This window comes from Delphinapterus leucas, chromosome 11, assembly GCF_059928025.1.
Source record: "Delphinapterus leucas isolate spDelLeu-1000000601 "Yukka" chromosome 11, BTC_Dleu_Yukka2, whole genome shotgun sequence".
In the NCBI taxonomy this organism is placed as follows: domain Eukaryota; kingdom Metazoa; phylum Chordata; class Mammalia; order Artiodactyla; family Monodontidae; genus Delphinapterus; species Delphinapterus leucas.
In genome coordinates, this window is record NC_143139.1 from 93221463 (window position 1) to 93246223 (window position 24761).

General features: G+C 46.3%; 2 pseudogenes; one reads left to right on the forward strand and one right to left on the reverse strand.

Annotated features, from left to right (window-relative positions):
• The first annotated feature begins 7962 nt into the window (after positions 1–7962).
• On the forward strand, positions 7963–8086 carry LOC115802436 (small nucleolar RNA SNORA70; annotated as a pseudogene).
• A 12077-nt stretch (positions 8087–20163) lies between these two features.
• On the reverse strand, positions 20164–23163 carry LOC111186178 (activating signal cointegrator 1 complex subunit 2 pseudogene; annotated as a pseudogene).
• Positions 23164–24761: the final 1598 nt, after the last annotated feature.

The window sequence follows — 24761 nt, forward strand, 5'->3', positions numbered from 1 at the left end:
AGATTACACTTTCTTCTCAAGTGTGCACGGAACATTCTCCAGGATAGATCACATCTTGGGTCACAAATCAAGCCTCAGTAAATTTAAGAAAATTGAAATCATATCAAGCATCTTTTCTGACCACAACGCTATGAGATTAGACATGAATTACAGGGAAAAAAACGTAAAAAACACAAACACATGGAGGCTAAACAATACGTTACTAAATAAACAAGACATCACTGAAGAAATCAAAGAGGAAATCAAAAAAGACCTAGAGACAAATGACAATGAAAACACGATGATCCAAAACCTATGGGATGCAGCAAAAGCAGTTCTAAGAGGGAAGTTTATAGCTATACAAGCCTACTTCAAGAAACAAGAAAAATCTCAAATAAACAATCTAACCTTACACCTAAAGGAACTAGAGAAAGAAGAACAAACAAAACCCAAAGTTAGCAGAAGGAAGGAAATCATAAAGATCAAAGCAGAGATAAATGAAATAGAAACAAAGAAAACAATAGCAAAGATCAATAAAACTAAAAGCTGGTTCTTTGAGAAGATAAACAAAATTGATAAACCATTAGCCAGACTCATCAAGAAAAAGAGGGAGAGGACTCAAATCAATAAAATTAGAAATGAAAAAGGAGAAGTTACGACAGACACTGCAGAAATACAAAGCATCCTAAGAGACTACCACAAGCAACTCTATGTCAATGAAATGGACCACCTGGAAGAAATGGACAAATTCTTAGAAAGGTATAACCTTCCAAGACTGAACCAGGAAGAAATAGAAAATATGAACAGATCAATCACAAGTAATGAAATTGAAACTGTGATTAAAAACCTTCCAAGAAACAAAAGTCCAGGACCAGATGGCTTCACAGGTGAATTCTATCAAACATTTAGAGCAGAGCTAGCACCCATCCTTCTCAAACTCTTCCAAAAAACTGCAGAAGAAGGAACACTCTCAAACTCATTCTAAGAGGCCACCATCACCCTGATACCAAAACCAGACAAAGATACTACAAAAAAAGAAAATTACAGACCAGTATCACTGATGAATATAGATGCAAAAATCCTCAACAAAATACTAGCAAACAGAATCCAACAACACATTTAAAGGATCATACACCATGATCAAGTGGGATTTTTCCAGGGATGCAAGGATTCTTCAATATATGCAAATCAATCAATGTGATACACCATATTAACAAACTGAAGAATAAAAACCATATGATCATCTCAATAGATGCAGAAAAAGCTTTTGACAAAGTTCAACACCCACTTATGAAAAAAACTCTCCAGAAAGTGGGCATAGAGGGAACCTACCTCAACATAACAAAGGCCATATACGACAAACCCACAGCAAACATCATTCTCAATGGTGAAAAACTGAAAGCATTTCCTCTAAGATCAGGAACAAGACAAGGAAGTCCACTGTCACCACTATTATTCAACATAGTTTTGGAAGTCCTAGCCACGGCAATCAGAGAAGAAAAAGAAATAAAAGGAATACAAATTGGGAAAACTTGACAGCTACATGTAAAATAATGAAATTAGAACACTCCCTAACACCATACACAAAAATAAACTCAAAATGGATTCGAGACCTAAATGTAAAACCGGACACTATAAAACTCTTAGAGGAAAACATAGGAAGAACACTCTTTGACATAAATCACAGCAAGATCTTTTCTGATCCACCTCCTAGAGTAATGGAAATTAAAACAAAAACCAGAGAAAACCATAATTCAAAAAGACACATGCACCCCAATGTTCATTGCAGCACTATTTACAATAGCCAGGTCATGGAAGCAACCTAAATGCCCATCGACAGACGAATGGATAAAGAAGATGTGGTACATATATACAGTGGAATATTACTCAGCCATAAAAGGGAACGAAATTGAGTGATTTGTTGAGATGTGGGTGGATCTAGACTGTCATACAGAGTGAAGTAAGTCAGAAAGAGGAAAACAAATATCGTATATTAACGCATGTATGTGGAACCTAGAAAAATTGTACAGATGAACCGGTTTGCTGGGCAGAAGTTGAGACACAGATGTAGAGAAGAAAGGTATGGACACCAAGGGGGAAAAGCCATGGGGTGGTGGGTATGGTGGTGGGCTGAATTGGGCGATTGGGATTGACCAATGTATACACTGATGTGCATAAAATTGATGACTAATAAGAACCTGCTGTATAAAAAAATAAAATAAAATTCAAAAATTAAAAAAAAAAACTACAAAAAGGTATCACCTCACACTGGTCAGAATGGCCATCATTAAAAAGCCTACAAACAATAAATGGTGGAGAGAGTGTGGAGAAAATGGAGCCCTCATACACTGTTTTTTTTTGTTTTTTACACTGTTGATAGGAATGTAAATTGGTGCAGCCACTATGGAGAACGGTATGGAGGTTCCTTAAAAAGCTATATGATCCAGCAATCCCATTCCTGGGCATATATCTGGAGAAAATTCTAATTCAAATTAGATACATGCACCCCAATGTTCATAGAAGCACTATTTACAATAGCCAAGGCATGGAAACAACCTAAATGGACAGATAAATGGATAATACACACCACACACACACACACACACACACACACACAATGGAATACCACTCAGCCGTAAAAAGGAATGAAATAATGCCATTTGCATCAACTTGGGTGGACCTAGAGATTATCAAACTAAATGAAGTCAGACAGAGAAAGACAAATGTCATATGATATCACGTATATGTGGAATCTAAAATATGACACAAACAAACTTATTTGCAAAACAGAAACAGACTCACAGACAGAGAAAACAAACTTATGGTTACCAAAGTGGAAAGGGGAAGGGAGGGATAAATTAGGAGTTTGGGATTAGCAGATACAAACTATGGTGTATAAAATAGATAAACAACAAGGTCTTACTGTATAGCACAGAGAATTATACCTTTTAAAAAAAGAACATACGTTTAAAAATTGTGGTACAATACACATATAACATAAAATTTACCTCAAGAATACACTTTTATTTTTCATCTCTGAATGATGTCCCTTGAATATCTCATTTATTCAACTTTGATGGCTCTCCTTTATTTTTTAACATGATATTTAACTTTTCAGATGTGCCTGGATGTTTGTGAGCCCAGAACTCTGGATGGGGGTCCCAGACCCCTAGCAGCTCGGCAACCCCCTTGCTCAGCAGTGTTCTGTGTGCAGGAAGCATGTGTGACTTACATGTGTATTCGGATGTCACTGGGTCTATGAACATACCAGGCTGTTGTGGGATTTTTAACTGCCATTTTCATCAATATCATTAAATATGATCTCATCTATGTAATTAAAACTAAATTTTAAAATTCAAAAACAAGAAAGAAAGTTGTCAGAGCAGCCATATCTGAGAGGCATCACCTGGGTCCTGGGGTTTTCATTCTCCTGCTATATGATGACCCAGCTGGATGCCTGCAGTCCCCTGGGCTGGACCCTGTGGTCACCCTTGACTCTCTCGTCCCTTACTCCACATTCTTGCTGTTTCTGCCTGTGGTTTTTGTCTTTGGTGCTGTGGGCCCTTGAATGTGTGCAATCATATAACCTGGGAGCTGACCCTTGGTCATCATGACACTCCTGTGTTATAAACTTAGGACTTAATGTGAAGCAGAAATAAGTGAAAATAAGCAACACTTACTGAGTGCTGACTGCCCACTACATTCTCACCCTCATGCCTGAACAGGAATGAGTGGCTCACTTAAACCTCCACCCGGCCCAGCAGTGAAGATCAATTCCTCACCTCTACTGCACAGGTGAGGAAACTGAGGGTCTCGGGGTCAGAGGTAACAAAGCAGAGGTGGTCTGAACCAGTTGGCACCTCTTAGCCCACGTGCTTGAACACTTTGCCTGGGATGATTAAAGAAAGTCTGAAATCAATAGTCAAGATTTTTTTAATATAAAGATTTATGCAATTTTACAAGAAATATCCTTATCTAGATACAATTAAAAAAAAGAAAAGCTTCCTTGTAAAGGAAGAAGTGGTTATACAGTTTCCTGTTAGGAAACTGTCACTTTTCAGAAAGGAAGTCAATTTGTCCTTGAATTTCACAGACAGAACTTTCCAAAATCTACAATCAAAATCACTCCATTGCAAAGTATAAGTGCACCACTAAAATGCTTTTTTTTAAGTTTAATTACATATTCAGTATAGAAATTCTTTTATTTATTTATTTATTTTTTGCAGTACGCGGGCCTCTCACTGTTGTGGCCCCTCCCGTTGCGGAGCACAGGCTCCGGATGCACAGGCCCAGCGGCCATGGCTCACGGGCCCAGCCGCTCCGCGGCATGCGGGATCCTCCCGGACCGGAGCACGAACCCGTGTCCCCTGCATCGGCAGGCGGACTCTCAACCGCTGCGCCCCCAGGGAAGCCCAGAAATTCTTTTATTGATAAGATTTAAATATGATACTATGTGAACACCAGGTGCTCCCTCCCCAACTTAAGAAATAGACACAAAACAGTCCGTCACCACTGTCCCCCCATCTCCCTCCAGCTATAAAATTCAGGAAAATCAATCATGCTTGACTTCTAGCTCAGAAGTAAGTCTAGCAACATTTCTTGTGTTTCTTCTGCCTGATTTTTCTTCTGCCCAATATATTTACAACAAAGATGATAGAGTATAGCTGTCAAAGTCATGGGCTGTGGGTACAGATTTCCTGGGTTCAACTCCCGGCAACTCTTCCTCCTAGCTGTGTGACCTCAGCTGAGTGACTAACCCCCTCTGTGCCTCAGCACTAGGTGCAGGGTAGGAAAAGGATTAAGTGGATGAGTATAGGCACAGCCCTGAGAACTGGGCATGCCTCTGGCTCCCAGGTCATAAACTGTACTGCGGTTGAAACCATACTGTACCCTCAAGCTGGAGTCCTGCTTTTCCTCCCACAGCATGTCACAAACATTTCCTCAAGTCTTAAAGATTCATCATAAATACATAACATTCAAATATAGAAACAAATGCATCAATATTCAAAAGGCCATATAATGTTCTATGTGTGGATATTTCCTGATTTATTTGATCCAAGCAACACCCCCAGTGGAGCACATTAAGGTAGTTTCCAAATGTTTGGTGTTGTCAATAAAGCAGAGACACTGAGTTTTATAAGTTCTCTGGCATTTTGGATGGATGGTCCTAGAAAACTTCCTAAGAGCTGGACACTGAGCTTTTGGTACACTTAGACACACTTTCCTATGAAAATCTTCTTGGAGTTCCTCTCCCAGCAGGTGGGTGTGAGAGGGGTCTGTGGGACCACCATCTCCTGGCTCCTCTGCATCTGGGGGTGTCCCTGGTCAGGTGAAGAACAGGAGTCAACCCACAGGCTGAGAGGAGCTCAGCCCCAAACCAGGTCCCAGCCCCTATTCTGGGACAAAATCCAAGTGTTACTGCAATTCCGTCACTCTGGAGGAAGGCTAGACCTTAAACACCTGGGCTCAGCAGAGTCACCCAGTTACAGCCCCATGTTGGCTGACTGCTGTCCCCTAACGGAGGAGGGGTTTAGGGGACACCTGTAGGGACAGAGGTGCCTGTGGGATGGTCAAGGAGAGAAACCCAGCGAACAGGAAGCCAGAGAGTCAGTGGGGGAGGCCACCATACAGAGGAGGTGATCACACTGAGGAGGACAGCCCTGGGTCTCAGGGGTGACCATGACCCCAACAATATACAGCAAAGGATGAGATGTGGTCACGTGGACCAGCCTAAATTCGGGGCAGAGCTGCCTGGAGGCCACCAGCAAAGGAACCAAAAGCTGCTGGGCTGGTCCCAGGTGGTTGGGGGCTCAGAGGGGAACAGGTGCCTGCAAGGACCCCAAGAGCATTCTGCACCTTCCTTTTCTCTCCCCACTCTGGCCCCAGATGCCGGATGCCTCCAGAGGTCTTCAACTTCCACCACGGAAACTGGTAACAGGCTGAAGAGCAGCACAAGACTTACCTCTGCCACCATCTGGAGTAACTGACCAGTGACACTCTGTCTTGCTGGATATCAATGTCCTTCACAGCCAGGTGTCAGCCAGGGACAGGCACAGACATGGCCGATGTGCAGGGAAAGGTGAAGCCAAATCTGGCCTCTGTACCCCAACACCAAATTAATTCTCAAAGACAGAGTTTTGGGTGAAGTAGAAAAGAATAGCTTTATTGCTTTGCCAGGCAAAGGGGGCCACAGTGGGCTAATGCCCTCAAAACTGTGTGTCCCAACCCAGGGGAGTTTGGTGAGGAGTTTTATGGCAAAGGTTCAGGGTGGGGTTGCTGATAAGATTAGGGTGTGTGCAGGACCTGTACCCCTTTAATCTGGTTTCAGGTAATCTTTTGATGAATTTCTCTGGTTCCTTTAATCTGGCCTCAGGTGGTCTTCCCTGGAATGAAGAACGCTACATCTTCCATTTGTTGGGGGTCTTAGTTCTGTAAAGAGCTCAGAGATATTATGTGTATCCCTTGATGTGGAACCAGGACCCTTCCCCAAGGCTACACTATTGTTTATTGGCTGTTCCTCCCTTGTCTCTCCATCCCTTCCCTTCCCTGATTAGCAACTGTTTGAACCTGCCATTTGGAACTCAGGAAAGGTCAGGGAGGCTGAACAGAAAGACTCCCATGTCCAGGAGACCCACAGGGCCCTGCTCAGTTTCACTCCCCCCCTTTTCTTTGATACTCCTCAATCTTGAGGAGGACAGATGTTGGACAAGAAAAGGAAAAATTGTTTTGGATAGAGATGTTAATCATAAACTCGGCAGAGGAACTCGATTCTAGGGGGACTCAATTTTAATCCCCACTTCGCTTTTATCTTTCCCCAAATCTTTCAGGGGATGGGATGACAACCACTCTGGCTACTTCCTGCTGAAATGGAGCAGAATCCTGTCTAAATTTGGGGGAATGGATACCGAATTAGAAATATATTTGAGTTCCAAGTCCTGGATCTGAGTCTTATATGACTGAGATCTCAATCCCTTTGTCTGCCATTTTGGTGCAACAGATGCAGTTAGAGGTAGAAGGAAGTGACAACTGGAACTTCTGCAACAGTCACTTCGTTTTACCTTGGATGTCTGAACAACAGTTCCTCCGTTTTGACTTTCAAATGCATTCTCCTCCTTGATGGCTAAAGCAGATGTTCAATGCATGTCTGAAAGGCCACAAAACAGGCTGCTTTGATGAGCAAAATTTAAGTTAAACCATGTATAAGCCAGTGACTTCCTCATACATCAATATGTGCAGATTTTTTTTCTTTCATCATATCCTCTCTTGATTGAAAGTCTTTCAGTAGAAGACATTGATGATCAAAACATCTGTCCCTCAATGCTGGGGTAATTCAGCTGTTTGCCCCTGGTGCAGATCATGTCCCTTGGTGCTAGGCCTCCTTTGTATTCGCCTAGTTAATCCATGTTGGGGAAAAATTGATCAGGTATTGTGAACAAGCTCAGAGGTATGTTAATGAAGAAATGCTTTATAGGCCGTACATTTGATCATTTATACCCAATTGTCACACAAGCATTGTATATACGCTATTAGCAGTAGACCTAAAGCAAACGGTGATACATCATGAGTAATTACACTCTGGTACCTTCACTGGGTAGTTTTCCTTTCCTCTTAAACATCAGGGCAAAAGTGTGACTAACACAATAACTTTCATAAATACAGACTTCAACGAACAGAACTAGAATTTCATATCTATTGAAACATAAGCCTGCCATCAGATTCTGCCTTCGTTGATTTCTCCTTTCTAGAAGTCGCCGAAATATCAAGATTCCTGCACGTGCCAGGAGACAGTCTTTCCCATTCACCTGACAAGGCTGCTCAGAGCACAAGAATCTCCAATTTCTGGAGGGACCAGGCAGAGAGAAAAAAACTATATTTCCATTTTTCTGACAGAGGTGTAATTTATCCAATTGCTCTAAGTCATAAGTAGCTTGAGGGGAAGGACTTCTCTATGTCTGGAAAACACAGATCAAAACCAGTAATAATTTGCAGTCAATTAAGCCAACGATGCTCTTTTCCCCAGTGTACAATGGCTGCAAACAGTAGCCTCCTCGGTAGTTATGCAGCCTGTTGCCTGTATGGGTTGCCCTAAGGGACCTTGGAGACAGCCCTTTCCAGGGGACATTCATGACTGGCATGCTGTGCCCAATCTAGGCTCCAGACAGGGATATGCACAGTCTTTGGAAAGCCCAAGGGCACAGTGGCCAGGGCCCCCATTGGCCAAGTCATAATATCTATCTTCCCCAAGCTGCAGAACACGGATCATGTGACTGAAGCCCCAGGCAGGGCCAAGTTCAAGTTCCCTGGCCGCCAGAAGATCCACATCTCCAAGGAGTGGGGATTTACTAACTTTAACGCGGATGAATTTGAAAACATGGGGGCAGAAAAGCAGCTCATCCCGGATGGCTGTGGAGTCAAATATATCCCTAATCGTGGCTCCCTGGATAAATGATGGGCCCTGCACTCATGAGAGTCTTGGCACTGTCTCTTCCTTACTCATGCCCACCAACGAATCCTACTTTCCCGTCCAAAAAAAAAAAAAAAAAGTAATAAAAAACCCATAAACATTATAACTGTATTCACCAGTTCACTCAGTGACCAATCCTTTTTCAACTTTTTATGAAGCCATCAGATTCTCCGTTAAGATTTTTAATTTCTTACCCAGTTCAGCAGTAGGATATGAAGTTTATGAGACCTGTACTTGTCAAAATGGTCCTTCACATAAATCTTCTTAAAGATGAAGCACTTTTGCAAAGGCATCAGAGTACAATAAAAAACTATCTATAAATGACAGAAAGACTTAAAAAGGGCATGGTTACACATGTGATTACAATGCAATCGATAAATAGCCCAAAGATTCCATTTCTACTCCCAGACAGAGGTCTCAAAGTGGCTCGCAATGAGCAGTTAGAATTTTCCCAGAGTGGCTCGCCCCAAAATAATACACGAAAAAAACACAAACAACAGATATGCACAGACAGAAAATCAGAGCGGGTATAGTTTAAAAATTCCACTTCCATTCACAGACATAGGCTTCCAAACAGACTGGCTCAGTTTTTAAAAGAGAACAAACCCAGAATTGGCTCTCAGGGAGCCCAAAGTGGCTCAGTTCCCACAAGGGACTGAACCCAGTGTGGCTAGTCCACATGGAGTGGAGAGAAGTCCCAGCCTTCCCATTCCTGTGACAAAACAGTTCTAGCTGACGAATAGTATAATAATTTAGGCTACCATTCACTGGCCACCTTTCCTCACTTTCAAGAATGTACATTGGCCAAACAGAATGACAATAGAACCGTGTTCTTGTCTTAGTCATAGATTTATCACTATAGGGTTGACCAAGCTGCCAAAATTTTCCCCAGGGAAAATTATCAGATGGAATCAAGGAAATGCTTCCCATATCCGATCACAAAACACTCACGCAGGGACTGGAAACAAACCAGAACCTTCACCAGCAGACGGAAGACTTACACCAGAAACAAAATGAAAACAAATACAAAAAACAAAATTTGAAAACATCAGACAGCTCAAAGCTCAGAGTCCCACTAAGCCAGTGACCTTAGTCCAAGCAGTGCCTTACACGTGGGATTTCCAAAACGGAAAATCCCCAGATGGAAACGAAATGTTCCCCAGATGTAGGCAAAAGTTCTCCAGAGGGACAAAGTTGAAGGAGCCCCAGAGTGCACATCCAGGGGACTTACCCACATTCTGGCGGAGGTGTCTCGATGTCAGACACTATTTTTCTCCTCCCCCAAAATAGCTCCTTGGTGTAGGAAATCCGAGCTGGTGCAGGCAGGAGGAAGAAGGGAGTGTCTTCAAGGCAAAAGTGACCTTGGCAGCTGCTAAGATGGTCCCTCTTTTGCTGCCCACTCCTGACTTGGAGGAGTGCTGACTACTGGGATGGTGGATGGGGTATGACCAGGGCTGGGCCTTTCCAGGCAAGGGTCCCAGGCGATCTGACCTCTAAAGGAATCCTGCAGCCCTCTGCTCTCTTGAAAGAGGATGACATGGAGAAAACCTCAGAGCATCCAATCAAGCCAGGGGACCCTCCTGGGGCTGTTCCCAAGTCGGCCCCACACTGGGCACCAAATTTGAAGCTGAATCTGGCCTCTGTACCCTGACGCCAAATTAATTCTTGGAGACAGAATTTTGGGTGAAGTAGAAAAGAATAGCTTTATTGCTTTGCCAGGCAAAGGGGGCCACAGTGGGCTAATGCCCTCAAAACTGTGTATCCCAACCCAGGAGGATTTGGTGAGGATTTTTATAGCAATGGTTCAAGGGTGTGGTTGCTGATAAGATTAGGGTGTGTGCAGGACCTGTACCCCTTTAATCTGGTTTCAGGTAATCTTTTGATGAATTTCTCTGGTTCCTTTAATCTGGCCTCAGGTGATCATCCCTGGAATGAAGAACGCTACATCTTCCATTTGTTGGAGGTCTTAGTTCTGTAAAGAGCTCAAAGATATTGTTATGTGTATCCCTTGATGTGGAACCAGGACACTTCCCCAAGGCTACACTATTGTTCTTGGCTGTTCCTTCCTTGTCTCTGCATCTCTTCTCTTTCCTGATTAGTGACTATTTGAACCTGCCCTTTGGAACACAGGGAAGGTCATGGAGGCTAAACAGAAAGGCTCATGCCCAGGATACCCACAGGGTCCTACTTGGTTTCAAAGGTGAAGCTCTGGGTGGGATTTTCTTGATTGTACACCTTTCCTCCCACTAAGTTTACCAAAGATGCTGGCAGTGTGGAGCTGGGTGGAGACAACAACGATGAAAACCTGGGTCCTGGGGTGCCTCTCAGAACACTCCACAATGCTTAGTGTGACCAAGACCAGCCCACAAGTTAGCCAGAGCGGTTCCCACCGGCCCCTGGAGCAGAGCTGCCATCATGGCTACCTGCAGTACATCCTCCCCTTTCTGTCCTGCCTTGTCCCTGGGCATGGTTGCCTCCCAACAAGGCTTGCTTGCCCCACGCACAGTGAGCCAAAGGCTGAGATGCCAAGGTTTGCAGCAGAGAAGAGGTTTACTCAGGAGGCATCCAAGAGAGAACATGGGAGGAATGATGAGGGCTTGGGGTATTTATGAGATAAAGCTGAGGCGTGGGGAGCATGGCGAAAGGTGACTGGAGATAAGAAGAAGGCAAGGTAATTGTCGTTCTGCGCAGATGCAGCTAAGCTACAGGGTCTTCATGGGGAGAGTGTCCAAAGATGGCAGCACCAGCTCCCACTGAGGGTGGAGTTTTTGACCCTCTGAAACAAAGCAGAACCCTGTGGGGCCCCTGGGCACGGGAGCCTTTCTGTTCAGCCTCCATGACCTTCACTGAATTCCAAAGGGCAGGTTCAAACAGTTGCTAATCAGAGGAGGGAGGGGATACAGAGACAAGGGAGGAGCCGTCAAGAAACAATAGTGCAGCCTTGGGGCAGGGTCCTTGTTCGAGATTACCTGAGGCCAAATTGCAGGAGCGGGTCCTGCACATACCCTAATCTTGTCAGCAATCCCACCCTTGAACTATTGGTATAAAACTCCTCACCACAGCCCTGAGACCCTGCGCAGGGCTGGGCCTCCCTGGCGTACCACAGCTACTAAAGCCCACATGCCTAGAGCCCGTGCTCTGCAACAAGAAAAGCCACTGCAGTGAGAAGCCCACGCATGGCAACGAAGAGTAGACCCTGCTCAAGAGCAGCCCCTGCTCGATGCAACTAGAGAAAGCCCGTGCACGGCAACGAAGACCCAATGCAAACAGACAAACAAACAAAAAAACTCCTCACGGATTCCTCCCGAGGTGGGACACATTTTCAAGGGCCGGAGCCTGGCAAAGCAATAAAGCTATTTTTTTCTACTTCACCCAAAATTCTGTCTCCGAGATTTGATTCAGCACCAGTGTACGGAGTCTGAGCTTTCGGCATCACCTCTGATGTCAAAAGGTCTCCCAGCAGACACTCACACATGCCCAATTGGAGGGTCAGTGGTCTTAACCAATCTTAACTGGCTTGAGCTCAAACTGGACACAGCTGACTCCAAGTTCCTAAAAAAACGACTTGGGCAAACACCTTACTGTTTAGACTATGTTAAGCTTAGAATACATGCAAGTTTTTGCAAAAACAATTAAAGCAAGCTCGATCAGTGAAGACAGTTTCTTATTTATTAATGGCTAACTGATGACTACCCCTGGTTCCACCCCAACTTGACTGCAGGTGTCAGGGCGACACCTGTATGTAGCTGCTGGGGCAAAAGTCCAGGCTGCTGTGTCTACAGGCAGATACAGGAGGGGGTCTGTGGGATGGAGAGGGTGGGGGTCACTATGGATCCAGACTGGGATTGCCTTGAGGGCAGGACTGTGCCTGGCCCACCCTAGTATCCCAGGTTCCTGCCTGAAGTGTGTCCCCGCGTAGGTGCTCAGTGAGCTATCGTTGAACAGGTGAGGGAATCAATGAATGAACCAGCCTTCTCTTCCCTGTGGGAGAGAACAGGTTTCCAAAACACTGAGCCTGGTGGCCTTCCATCTGATAGGAATCTCACTGTGTGGAGACATGTTTCATATTCTCCTCGAACATTCTGGAGAAGCTGGAAGCAACGAGGCACTGCCGGGTCCCGTGGTACATTTCCTGGAGCCTTTGTTCTGAACGTGCTCAGACCCCAACTGCGTTCCTGATGAGCAACAGCGACCGTGGCCTGAGGACTCTGCAGCCGCAGCTCTACTACAGCGACGTCCCAGCAGATGGCAGGAGCTGGGACCCTGCGCAGGGCTGGGCCTCACAGGATCAGGGCCTCCGGGGTCAGCTGCCCGGTGGGGGTTGGTGGGAAGGCCCAGCCAGCCCTCAGGGGGAGCGTGGGGGAGGAGCCTGGGTTAGGACTGTAGGTGACACTGGGGACGAGATTCGGAGTCCACGTGGGAAGGACATTTTTTTTTTGGCTGCACTGGGTCTTCGTTGCTGCGCGCAGGCTTTCCCTAATTGCAGCAAGCCTGGGGCTACTCTTCGTTGCGGTGCGCGGGCTTCTCATTGCGGTGGCTTCTCTTGTTGTGGAGCACGGGCTCTAGGCGCACGGGCTTCAGTAGTTGTGGCACGCGGGCTCAGTAGTTGTGGTTCGCGGGTTCTAGAGCGCAGGCTCAGTAGTTGTGGCGCACTGGCTTAGTTGCTCCGTGGTAGGTGGGATCTTCCTGGATCAGGGCTCGAACCCGTGTCCCCTGCATTGGTAAGCGGATTCTTTTTTTTTTTTTTTTTTTTTTGCGGTACGCGGGCCTCTCACTGTGGTGGCCTTTCCCGTTGCGGAGCATAGGCTCCAGACGCGCAGGCTCAGTGGCCATGGCTCACGGGCCCAGCCGCTCCGCGGCATGTGGAATCTTCCCGGATCGGGGCACGAACCTATGTGCCTTGCATCGGCAGGCGGACTCTCAACCACTGCGCCACCAGGGAAGTCCCAGAAGGATCTCTGGGTGAGGGTGAGGCAATGGAGAGGGGTCTGTGTGGCGGGGGTTAGGGAGGGCCTCTGCTCGCCTGGTGGAAACTGTCTCCTCTGCCATCGCAGTCTGTGGGATGCTGGGAAGACTTAGTGGACCCCCAGGGAAGGCCTTTGAGCCTGGCCCAGTCTGCACACAGATGCTTGAGGACGCCCAAGGTGAGCCACCCTTCTCCCTGTTGGCCCCTCCCTCCTTACCAGTTTACCCATCACTGGACCTTCCGCCCTTTCTGGGGAGACCTTCCTTTCTGTAGCTTTTCCTTTCTCTGCGAAGCTCCTGCAGCCTCTCTGCTGTAGCCAAAACCCGGCCTCTGTACACCAGCGCCAAATTGAATCTCAGAGACAGAGTTTTAGGTGAAGTAGGAAAGAATAGCTTTATTGCTTTGCCAGGGTAATGCCTTCAAGTCTGTGTCCTCCTTTTGGAGGGGGAAGTGAGGAGTCTTACAGTATCAGCCTCAAGGAAGAGGGTTGTCCATAAGGAACAGGGTAGGTGCAGGGCCCGCCTTCTTCATCCACAGAACATTTCAAAACCATCAAGGTTGGCATCCGGTGGTCCCGTGACGGGCTCTGGTGGTCTCCGAGGTTATCATACTGTGACCTTCTCTCTGGAACGAAGAATGCTCGCAAAGGAAGGGAGTGTTAGGGAGTGTTTCAAAAGAGAAAAATAGCTGGGCTTCCCTGGTGGTGCAGTGGTTGAGAGTCCGCCTGCCGATGCAGGGGACATGGGTTCATGCCCCGGTCTGGGAAGATCCCACATGCCACGGAGTGGCTGGGCCCGTGAGCCATGGCCGCTGAGCCTGTGCGTCCGGAGCCTGTGCTCTGCAATGGGAGAGGCCACAACAGTGAGAGGCCCACATACCGCAAAAAAAAAAAAAAAAAAAAAAAAAAAGAGAAAAATAGCAGGTGCACGATACGAATCTAACAAGAAAGGAGTCATTTGTGAAAATCAATATGGAGTGAGGGAGTGAGTTAAAACGGAACACAACAGGATGGAAACTGTTTTTAACTAGTTTTTAGCTGGGGCAATTCTGTCCTCCGTGTGCTCACTTCAGCTTCACTCCCAGCTTTGTCCCCTCTTCCCTGTCCCTCCCTCCCTCCCTCAGCCTCCCTGCCTCCATTCTCTCCTCTCTTGGGCCCCTTTTGCTTCTCTTCATCTGCCCAGCGTGTTTTATCTTCCTCCTCTCCCCCTCACTTTCCTCCTCTTCTCCCTCATGGCTGCCTCTTCCCTTCCAGGTTCCTCCCTAATTATTAGGCTTCATTTCTCTTTGTCTGTCTCAGACCCAGCATGAATCAAGGCCTTTAGCGTCTTCCACCCTCTGGGACTTTCATCTCCAAGATGACCCGGCATGAGTCATGTCACATGACCATAGCCTGAAAAAGCCTTTCTTGGAAATGCCACCCTGGACCCTGAGTCAAGTCCCTGGGTCAACGCAGAGGAGCAAATGTCCCCCTGTGTCTTGCTGTCCTTCCCCCTGCCTCCACAGAGTTTGGAGTCTGTTGTTCATCTTTGCTCTTTTAGAGCAGAAAGCCCATGTTCAGCTGCTACTGGAGGAGCTGCCCCAGTCCTTTGGCACTCTGATAACCAGCCCAGCCCTTCTCGGGAAAGACAGCACATCTGTTGAGAGAGTGGCCTGAGACCCTGCTCTCAACACGGCTGCTCACTCCATCTCTGAGCCCATCTGGCCCTTAGTTCAGCTCCTCTGGTCACAGGCTGTGTCCTTGCACTTTAGCTCGGGGTTTGTGGGGGGGCAGCCCTTAAAATAATGGTGGGGTATATTAGTTACCACAAAAATAAAAATTACTGGGACTCCATTCTTGTGTATTAAAAAATATTTTATACAGATGAACCAAATTATAGGCTTCTAGTAAAACACTCAAGCAACTTATAATCAAGAGAATTAGAAAGAAAATCTCCTCTTCTTCCATTCCCTGTGTTCATCCTACCCAGCCCTCTCCAGACAAGTTGTCTGGTACGGTTGTCCAGTGTACCTGTCCAGACCTTTCTCCATGAACTAAGGACAACTGTGCATGCAAACACATCTGCAGTGGGATTATAAGGAAGTTTCTAATTAAGGTGTGAAGCACAGACAGCTAAATTCACAATTTCCAAAAATGAATGTCCCAGGTAGATTATAAAACAGAAAAGTCCAGCCCCTGGGGACCCACCTTCTGCCCCATCTCACTCCCTCTCCCTGTCTCCCCCAGGATAAACACTCTCATGATTTCTAACACAATAGGTTGGTTCGCCTTTTTTCTGTGCTTTGTATAAACGTACTCACAACCCCCAGCACCTTTGGAGTCTGCCTTCTGTCACTCAGTTATGTTTGAGGTTCATCCATTCTGCTTCTTATCAGTTCTCATTGCTGTATAGAATCCCACTGCATCCTTCATCAGCTGTGTTGTTGATGGGCATTGGCTAGGGGCACAGTGACCATGGCTGAGCTCAGGAGGCCATGAGGTATGAGGGGAATGGAGACCGCCTGAGCCCTGCTTCATCAGAACTGTGTTCTTTCCCCCAGAACATTGCCCATGAGTCCATTCAAAGAATCTCGTCAATGTTTCCCAATCCGATGTGGGAAAGAGCTCTTGTATTGGTCCTAATTTGTATTTCCCTGATTACTAGTGTTACCAAACCAAACTTGGGTTCACTGGCCCACACACAGGAAGGCCAGTCTACCGACACCAGGTTGTGGTGAAGGAAAGTGCAGCGTTTATGGCAGGTGGCAAACAGGGAGTCCAGGCAGCTAGTGCTCAAAAGACCCCCCCCCCAACTCCCCAATGACTTTCAAGGAAAATTTTTTTGAAGACCAGGTGAGGGAGGGGAGTGGTGCAGTGTGTGATCAGCTCATGGACATTCTTCTGATTGGTGGGTGGTGAGGTAATTGGGAGTCAACACCCTCAACCTTCTGGTTCCAAACGGTCTGGGGTCTACGTGCTTGTGGTCAGCATGAAATTAACGTCTTTCACGGGTGGGGGTTTCAGTATCTGCAAAAACAGCTCAAAGGATATGGTTCAGAATATTATCTAGAGCCCTTGAGGAAGAACTAAAGGTCCTTGGCTTTGTTTAATGGCTAAACTACTATATTACTTGTTCTTGCTTGACTGTTTTCCTTTGTTTCTGCATTTTCTCACTTCTCTGATTAAATTTATTCTTTGGAACTCAGGAAAGGCCTAGGAGGCTAAAGTTTTTCTACAGATGAGAAAGAGACAGGTGGAGGACATGGCTGGTGTGTGTGTAGGGGGATGGTCCTTTTCAGTACACTAGGGACAAGATGAAAACAGTATGTTTGCTTTAAACTCTTTTTTAAGTGAAATCCTATCACCTCCCACTCCCTTTCTTCCTGTAAAAGTTGACTCGACCAACCTGCTACTGGCTTTTCCACTACAGATGAAGTTCCATGGACTTGTTCCAAAAAATTTGCTCATCTTGATAAATACACAATAATATAAGACAGAGGTGAAAACATCCCTCCCCCCACAGCAGTTGTGAGAGAGAGACCTTGCTGTGTCATAGAAGTAGTTCAAAGAACTAGTTCAACAAATCTGAACATAAGATTGAATCCTCCATTCAGAGCATCAGTCTTGTTTTCTGTGCTGTTGGACACTTGTGTGAACCTTGCTAGCTACTACCAAGTAGCATAGCGTAATGGTGGGAGTAGGGGCTCTGGAGCCAGCTGCCTGGGTTCCAATCCCCTCTCCACCACCTGCTGGATTATGGCACTTGGCAAGTTACTTAGCCCCTCTGTGCTTCAGTCCTATAGTGTAAAATGGAGACAGTAGTAGAACTTCCTCATAGGTGGTTGTGAGGCTCAAGTGAGTTTGTTTATATTTATATCTATGTGTATTATGAAGAGTGCCTGACCCATAATAAGCAGTATAGAAGTGTTTGCTGATCTATTACTAGAAATCTGTCTCTGAAAACAGAGCATTAAACATCATCTCGGAAAAGGTGTGTAAGACCCATACACTGAAAACGCCACTAAGAGAAGGTAAAGAAGACCTAAATACATAGAGAGATGTACCATGTTCATGGATCGGAGGGCTCACTAATGTTAAAGTGTCAATCCTATAGATTCCATGCCATCCCAACCACAGTCTCAGGATCCCGCCCCCTTGTGGTAGCTTTGTAACGTGTGAGCTTGGCCAGGCCGAACGACGTTTTCCAGAGTTCCCTTCCCAGTAGTTTTGAGCCAGGCGCCCAGCACCTTTTCTAGGTGCTCAAGTGTTGCTGGTGTGCTGTCCCAACTCACCACCCTGGTGTGAAGCAGCAGCTGGGCCTGCAGCTTCCAGGAGTTTCCCCACATCCCCCTCCAGCATCATACTGCATCTTTAGCTCCCAGAGGAAGGGCCTCAGCAGGACACCCAGACCACTAAAGTCAGAGGCAAGAATGATTGTATGGGTTTCTGTCTACCCTCGTGTGCTCCACAGCCTGTCCTGAGGGTTCCAGCTTATTCTTACTCTCCCACACTTTACATCCATCTTCCTTCCCAAATACTTTCTTGCAGACTTCAGCATCAGACATAAGACAACACCTGACGGAGACTGCTTAACTAGCCCCCACCACTGCAGAAAGTCAGAGTTCTGTAAGAAACCCTTATATGCACCGTGTGATCCAGTAATCCTACCTCTGGGTATATATCAGAAGGAAATGAAATCAGTATGTCAGAGAGAGAGATTGCTTTGTGATACGTCCCATGTTCAGTGCACCGTTATTCACAATGGCCAAGATATGGAAACAACCAAAGTGCTCATCAATGGATGAGGGGAATAAGAAGATATTGTGTGTATATATATATATATATATATATATATATATATATATAAACACACACAATGAAATATGATTCAGCCATAAAAAAAGAAGAAAATCCTGCTGTTTGTGACAATGTGGGTGTAGCTGGATGCCATTATGCTACATGAAATAAGCCCAACAGGACTTCCCTGGTGGCGCAGTGGTTAAGAATCCACCTGCCAATGCAGGGGACACGGGTTCAAGCCCTGGTCCAGGAAGATCCCACATGCCGCGGCGCAACTAAGCCCGTGTGCCACAACTACTGAGCCTGTGCTCTAGAGCCCGTGAGCCACAACTAATGAGCCCACGTGCTACAACTACTGAAGCCCACGTACCTAAAGCCCGTGCTCCGCAACAAGAGAAGCCACCGCAGTGAGAAGCCCATGCACCACAACAAAGAGTAGTCCCCGCTCGCCACAACTAGAGAAAGCCCACGCGCAGCAATGAAGACCCAACACAGCCCAAAATAAATAAATTGATTAATTAAATAAAATTTTTTTAAAAAGGGGGCTTCCCTGGTGGCGCAGTGGTTGAGAGTCCGCCTGCCGATGCAGGGGACACGGGTTCGTGCCCCGGTCCAGGAAGATCCCACATGCCGCGGGGCGGCTGGGCCCGTGAGCCATGGCCGCTGAGCCTGCACGTCCGGAGCCTGTGCTCCACAATGGGAGAGGCCACAACAATGAGAGGCCCGTGCACCACAAAAAAAAAAAAAAAAAAAATACTGTATTGGAGACTTGAAATTTGCTAAGAGTAGATCTTAAGAGTGCTTACCATTCAAAAGTTGACTCTGTGAGGTGACAGATGTGTTAACTTGATTGTAGTCATCATTTTACAATGTATATGTATATCAAGTCATCATGTTGTATATTATAAATAAATACAATTGCATTTGTGAATTATACTGCAATAAAGCTGGAAAAAAGAGAAGTCCTTATATGAAATGTATATATCGTAGATGCTCTGACTCGTGGTTGAACCCTGACTAATGCATCCCTGAAGTCTTACTCTCCTCCTTCATCTTTCCAAGAATATTAGTAAAATTTTAATGTTCTTTCTGCTTTGTGTGAGATGTATCTGTTTCTTGGGGATATGATGAAGGCTGAGCCCTGATTGATCCTCGTACCCACAGACAGTTGGATATTGATTTCCAGTGGGTTCAAGCTAAGTCATCAGGATTTGAATGAGATCCCTGCTTTCACGTAGACCGCCACATCGATAGATAATTCATGTGCTAAAGACAAAATTGTAGTGGAAACAGGGCATATTTAGAACTCATTGATTATTTAAAACAATAGAAAGCAAATTTGTGGAATATAGCTAAAACAGTACTTAAGAGAAAATTTGTGTCGTATGCATGTATTAGAAAAGAAAAAAATGGATATTTGAAGCTTAAGTGGTCAGGTCAAGAAAAGGGAATAGCAAAAGGATTAACGTCGAAACCTAGTACTTTGAAGCAGATGAAGTTGAAAGATCTCTGCAAAAAAAGAGAAAGCAAAAATACATTATGAATAAGATGGGATCATAACTATAGACACTGTAAAAAGTCTCCATACCTTTAACAGAGGTGTAGAAAGTCAGAAGAGAATACTGTGAACACACTTATGCCAATAAATCTGAAAAATTAGGCAGAAAGAACAACTTTCTAGAAAAAAAAATAGCAATGATACCAAAAGAAATAAACAGGGACTTCCCTGGTGGCTCAGTGGTTAAGAATCCTAGCCTGCCAATGCAGGGGACATGGGTTCGAGCCCTGGCCCGGGAAGATCCCACATGCCGCAGAGCAACTAAGTCTGTGCACCACAGCTACTGAAGCCCGTGCACCTAGAGCCCGTGCTCCCCAAAAAGAGAAGCCACGGCAGTGAGAAGCCCGCGCACCGCAATGAAGAGTAGCGGCCGCTCACCACAACTAGGGAAAGTCTGCACGCAGCAACAAAGACCCAACACAGCCAAAATAAATAAATAAATAAATAGATAGATAGATGGATAGATTTATTAAAAAAAAAAAAAAGAAATAGAACATATGCGTTAACCCTAAACCATTAAAGAAATGCAATTATTAGTTAAAATGTCCACATAAACAACCATATCATGTTACCAGCCCAGGAGGTTTTATGCTGAGTTCAATCAACCCTATAAGGATCAGAACTAAAGTTTCTCAAGAAATAGGAAAAACGTAAACCTCCTCCAATTGATTTTGGGCAGTTTCAATAATCTTGATTTTTTTTTTTTTTTGAAAGGGTCAAAAACTTTATTTGCAGGGCTTTTGTGTGTTTTTTGTTTTTGAATACACAGGTTTCCTGCCGTCCAGGGAGAAAGGGACGTGGTGTCCGGCTGCACGAGGTTTGGGGACTGGCCTTGGGGCTCCAACCCCGTCCCTTGCACCTCTGCGCTGGCCGCACGGTTCCTCCGCTGTGGATAAAGGCACTGTGTGTTCTGCAGGAAGGCGCTCACGGCCGGCTGGCAGACGACGAGGCAGCCTTCTCAGGGGCTGCGAAGCTGAGGCTGTCGAGGGGTGGACTTGAACTTGGGGACTGGCAGGGGGCCAACTGGCGAGGAAGCCCCAGGCTATGGTACCTCAGCCTGGCAGGTCCGGCTGGCCCTGGCGCAGCGGCCTCAGGTTGGAATCCTGCCTTAGCTTCTTTTGCGGTCAGCCATAGCTCTCCGGTTGTGGTTGGCTCGTGTGGCTTGCTGGCTTCCTTCTTCCTGTGCTCCTGTGTTGTCTCCCAGCTCTGCCCGTGGCCTCGGGGGCTGCCAGCCACTGCCGTTGAGCTGTCATGCCGGTACCCCTTCCTGACCAAGAAGGCCATGCACCTGGCTTCTGCTTTTCCCCGCAGCACTGCAGGGTCCTGCGCAAGATGGTCGGGCTTGGGGGCCTCGTCCTCCTCTTTGGTTCTCAGCACCTGAGGGATGGTGCACTTTGGTTCTCAGCACCTGAGGGATGGTGAAGGGCCTGCGGCTGCCTTCCTCCTGCCCTTGTGTACCTGGCTCAGGTCCACTGAGTCCCTGCTGAACACGTCCAACTCAACGTTCTGAGAGATGTTGTGACGAGACGTCAGCAGGGGCGCCGGGTCTGGCTTCACCTGTCTGTCTAGGCCGCGGTCCAGCTGGCCGAGGGCAGGGGCCAGCCGCCCCTCCAGGCTGTTGTTGATCACCTGCGCCGCGTCATAGCTGTAGTGCTCCAGGCAGGCCACGATGAAGCCCTCGCCGAGGTCTGGCAGCAGGTTCTTCACCTGGGAGTTGAGTCCAGCTCCATGCCGCACGCGGCAGGGCCTGGAGCAGCCGCTGCCCCCAGGCACTCCTCTTCCTCCGAGTTCTGGGGAAGCGATGACGGTCTGCTGACCGCCTCTGCCGCCTCCACGACCCTGTTAGGATTCTCAGCCATCGGTGGGTCTTTGGCATCGGTGGCTTTCCTTCGGTCCACCCCTTCCCATGCACTCTCGACTGCCTGGAGGATGTGAGCCGTCCGAGTCTCATCCAAGGCTGAGGCCTGCTGCAACAGGCTGACGTCATAGGCCACAGGGAAGAGCGCATCATAGTCTCGGAGAAACCTCTTCTCCTGCAGCAAGGAGCTGAAGATCTGAAGGAACTCTTCAGTGAAGCCCTGAATGTTGTCACAGCTGCTTTCTAGGACTGGGAGAAGGCAGATCTGCTTCAGGAGGATGTGAAAAATCTCCAGTAGCTTCTTCCTGGAATGAGAGAGCCTCTGCCACAGGTCACCTAGCAGCTTGCTATCTTCAAGCCTCCTCTTCTTAATTACAGACTCCAGTTCGGGAATTGCTATTTCGTAAAAGGAAGCTAGCCTGTAACAGAAGTCGTGTTTCTGGAAGGTTGGGCAAGCCAAAGGGAAGATATCCGGAAAGGCCCAGAGTGTGGTGCAGGTATCACAAAGGTAGAGAACAATGTCCTTTAATTCCAGGAGAGGCATGTCGCTGGGGATCAGCCGGCCCCTCTCCCCAAGCTTCTGGGGTGTGGTGCAGGCCCCGTCCCCTTGCAAACCACAGTGCTGGAGGATATTGCTGCAGACCTGAAGGATGGTGGGCATGCTTTCATCCAGGTCATTATAGTAACTTGGCTGCTGGATAAAGATGTTTCCTATCGTCTTCTGCAGTAGCGGGGAGTTGCCTTTTCCAAAGAGCACGCAGAGGTCCAGGATCTTTGGGATGTCAAACTGGAAGTTGTTGTAGAGGATTCATCCAAAAGCAGAGGGGGAAATGAAGTGATCTTTGGATTCCTTGTGAGTGGACATGCGAAGGAAGGCGAGAAAAACACTTCGGTGGAGGCACTTCTCCATGTCAATGACCTCAGGGGCTGAGGCCACCCGCTGGTCGAACTTTCGGGGGACACAGTGCAGGTAGGAGTCCAGGCACTTCTGCAGGGTCTCGTCGAAGACAACCTGGCACCAGAATTTATCGTGAGGCAGGGCCAGGAGCCAGTCGAGGTCATTGGCTATGAAGGTGGTGCGTTCCAAGTACTCCTCCACTAGGGTGGGAATGTTGTCTTTAGGGGGCGGTTTGTATAACGCAAGATACCGGTCTGCCTTCTGCTCAGGGTGTTTGTTCACCAAGAAGAGAAGATAAGCTCAGTTTTCTCCTCTGACTACATAAGGGCTGCTTTCTCCTGTGGGGTGGTGGTGGTGGTGGTTGTGATAAGAGGAAGAAGGCCGGGCTGCATCTCAGTTGTTGTCAACCGCAATCCACCCACTTCCAGGTCAGCGCTGGTGAAGTCCTCAGCTTCCCTGTCTTCAGGTCCTTGTGGGTGATCTGGAGTTGGTCCAGGGGCAGAGCTGGCATTGTGCTGCATTGACCCTCCCCGGCGGCTCCACTGCCGGCGCTGTACTGCCGCCGCCACCGCCGTGGTCCGCGGTGACAGCTCCCACAGCGCCGGCACTTCCGGGGTCCACAATAATCTTGATTTTAAAACTGAATACAAAGAACATGAGAAAGAAAAATTATAGCCATATTTATTTATAAACATAGATGCAAAAAAGCATAATTAAACAGTTAGCAAACAAATATTCAAGCCAAGGAAGACTTAAAGAATACAGGACTTGTAATTTTTATTTCCCTGTCTTAGAAGAATTTTCTTGGGACTTCCCTGGCGGTCCAGTGATTAAGACTCCGCGCTTCTACTGCAGGGCGCGTGGGTTTGATCCCTGGTCAGAGAAATAAGGAGCCCACATGCCGCATGGCAGCAGCCAAAAAAAAAAAAGAATTTTCTTTAAACTGGAAGGACACAGCATGCCCCTTATGACTGCGGCTGCTCAGTGCTGTACAGTGGTCCAAGCCAGTGTCCCAGGACCACAATTAGAAATAAGAGCTTCAGGGATTGGAAAAGAACAGAAACTACTAGAAATAGTAAGCAAGTTCTTAGCAAGGTTGGGTTAGATCCAAGTTCAATTTAGAAAAATTAATCTTGTTCCCAGATACTGGCAACAAACAAAAGTATAAAGGTAGATGAAGTCTACAATATCGCCAAAAAAGTTTACTAGAAATAAACCTGACAAAATGTGTAAGATCTTTATGAAAAAGTATAAGACTTATGGAAAACATCAAAGAAGACCTGTATAAATTGAGGTACATACCATGTTAATGGATGGAAAGATTCAATGCCACAAATATGTCTATCCTTCCCCATTGATACTGGGATTTTTCATGGAACATGAAAAGTTTTGTCCATAAATTCATATGGATCTATAAGGGGTCAATACAATTTCAAAGAGTAAGAAGGCAAGATGGATCTCCATATCCGATATTAAGAGTACTAGAAAGACATAAGGAGAACAATATGGTAGTCGCACAGGCTTAGACAATGGAGCAGATGAGAGAATTCAGAGACAGCCTATACACACACACACACATTAAATAAGTTTGCGTCATTACACATAGGACAGGAGGACATGGATAGATATTCATTAAATTGTTCTTATATTGGCTTTCCATATACAAAATTAAAAATTAATTATCTATGTTATATCAAACAAGTACATGGAAAAATGGTTACATTTGAAAACATTAAAAATTAAAACATCTACACATGGAAAGACTTCATAAACTAAGAGCTTTATCACAGATTGGAAGAGAGTATTTGTGATGTATATAACTGACAAAGGATTACTACGCAGAATATCAAAAAATTCTTATAAAGCAATAAGGAAAGAAAACTTCCTACTAGAAAAATATACAAAGGATGCAGCCAACAACTCTATAAAAGAAGAAAATGGAAGGGACAGAAAAATATGAAAAGACACTTGGGGGACTTCCCTGGTGGTCCAGTGGTTAAGACTCCGAGCTCCCAATGCAGGGGGCCCGGGTTTGATCCCTGGTCAGGGAACTAGATCCCACGTGCATGCCACAACTAAGAGCCCGCATGCTGCAACTAAAAGATCCCGCATGCCACAGCGAAGATCCTGCATGCAGCAGCAAAGATCCCATGTGCCGCAACTAAGACCCAGTGCAGCCAAATAAGTAAATAAATAAATATATTTTAAAAAAAAGAAAAGAAAAGAAAGAAAAGACACTTGGCCTCACTAGAAATCAGGAA